The sequence below is a fragment of the Penaeus japonicus genome, unplaced genomic scaffold (genome assembly GCF_977035675.1).
Source record: "Penaeus japonicus unplaced genomic scaffold, GWHDUDI00000001_assembly GWHDUDI00000003, whole genome shotgun sequence".
NCBI classification, from domain to species: domain Eukaryota; kingdom Metazoa; phylum Arthropoda; class Malacostraca; order Decapoda; family Penaeidae; genus Penaeus; species Penaeus japonicus.
In genome coordinates, this window is record NW_028234405.1 from 50,751,513 (window position 1) to 50,754,012 (window position 2,500).

Here is a 2,500-nt window from a genome sequence, read left to right on the forward strand (position 1 = left end):
ATGCCAATTGATTCACTGTGTGACGAGTTGGTTTGCTTGTGATGAACAAATTAAAAAGTTAAGTCCTGGAAAGATGTTGATATCCCATTTTGGGGAGTGATTTAAAAATAAGATGTAAAAAATTATTATATCTTAAAGATTTACATATCTATAGTGATTTTACTATAAATTTATCTATATAGTGTGTGCAATAAATGAGCAGATTTGTTGAGACTCAAAGTCTTTGGAGATACCAAAACATGTACTGTAAACCATCCCAAAAAAGTTCTGAAATGTTATCATCCCTGTGTACATTTTTTTAATATATAAGAACACAAGAAAAATAAGTATAAACTTTACAAAAAAACACATTTTTTTTAGATATTGCTTTAGTTTGGAAAAACATTATTGTACATCATTTTTTATTTAAAAATATTTTTCAAAATAAATATGTATCAATGTAGAAGAAAACAATTTTGTGGTACATTTTTATTGCCTTTCCAATAGTACATCTAGATTTTGAACTGATTAAAAGCATATGATTAAAAGCTGGGATGATATACAGAATTAAATGAAAAAAATGGATGGGTTTCCCCTCATTTGGATATGTATAAAAAACATTCTTTAAAGAGATATTTAAAAATGATTTATGCAATTAAAAAAAAAGTATGTTAAACTAGGTCATTTGTAAGACAATTTATTAAAATTTATTATACTCCCCGACATCCCTCGTTGGCTGCAATAACACTAAAGCTTGACTGGTAATGGTTCATGGCATGGACTTTTATTCCAATTTCTGGGCCCAAATATTGGTATGGATAATTCTTTATATGTATAGGTCCCTGGCATTCAAAATCAATCTTAACCCAGTTCTGATAACCAAATCATACCAAATCCCCATTCCTCTTCTCATCCTCCTACGAGAAGACGCAGACGGATCCTCCTCCGTCCTCCTCAGCTTCCAGATTCTTCTCGACTATGTCCTACGCCCTCTCCGTCTGCCGCATAATAATCTGATCAGACGCATCTAGCTGACCTCCTCCTACTAATCCGCTCCTCTCATACCTCATCCTCATCCTCTCACTCCGTTTTTTTGACGACGACGACGAAGAAGCCGCCGCCTGGACTAGCGAATGACGCGGTGACTAAGGCTGAAGACTACGCTCCCGCGGAAGCAGACGACTAGGCAAGAGCACCCGTAGGCGCAGAGCCTCCTCCGCTCCTCCTCCTACTAATCGACGCTACTAAGACCTCATCCAATTCCTTTTTCTCCCCTTCCTCAGTTAATTCCCCCTCCTCCTCCTCCTCCTCCTTCTCCTTCTCCTACTTCTCCATCTCCTCCTTCTCCCTCCTCCATTCTCCTCCTGCTCAATCCTCCTCCTCCATCTCCTCCTCCACCATCTACTCCCTCCTCCTCCAACCATCTCTCCATCTCCTCCTCCTTCTCCTCCTCATCTCTCCTCCTACAGCTCCTCTCCATCCTCTCTCCTCCTCCTCCTTCCTCGCCGCCTCTCCTCCCCTCCTCCTCCCTCCTCCCTCCTCCTCCTCCTCCTCCTCCTCCTTCTCCATCTCCTTCTCCATCTCCTTCTCCTCCATCTCCTCTCTCTCTCACCTCCTCCTCCTCCTCCATCTCCTTCTCCATCTCCTCCATCTCCTCCTCCTCCTCCTCCTCCTCCATCTCCTCCTCCTCCTCCTCCTCCATCTCCTCCTTCCTCCTCCTCCCCATCTCATCTCCTCCCATCTCCTTCTCCTCCTCCTCCATCCTCCCTCCTCCTCCTCCTCCTCCTCCATCTCCTCCTCCTCCATCTCCTCCTCCTCCATCTCCTCCTCCTCCATCTCCTCCTCCTTCATCTCCTCCTCCTCCATCTCCTCCTCCTCCTCCTCCTCCTATGATAGATGAATGAATGACTATGAAATTAAGAATAGTTATTCGGAAAAAGAAAGATTGAGTGGGCACATATGTGTTTGTGTTTGTGTGTGTGGGGGGGATCTTCCATGCGGGAGATGCACCCCCCCCCCCCCCGTAAACCAGGCTTCAACTGGGAAAGAAAACACAAACTTAATTAGTGAAAATTCGGAGAAGCAAGACATTGCAGGTACGCAGTTCGGTCCACCGCTCCCTCCAGCTATGTCACGGACGCATAACACATTTTGGATGTGTGTTTTATTTAATGGTATGTGTTTTAATTAAGGGGGGAGGGGGCGGGTAGTACACGAGCAAGGAAAACCTGCAGGGCTACAAGGGCTAGCCATGTGACACATCGCCACGCTCGATTCTGGACGCTCCTTTTGTCGTAACCTGGAAACGAACACAATGCCTGAATCGAGAATGACTTTTGCTTAATGAAATCAGGCCACGTAGTCGTCTTATGTTCAAGAGGTGTTACGTGTCGAGGTGTTCAAAAGGTATTACGTGTCGAGGTGTTCAAGGTATTACATGTCGAGGTGTTCATGAGGTATTACGTGTCGAGGTGTTCAATAGGTATTACGTGCCGAGGTTTTTAATAGGTATTACATGTCG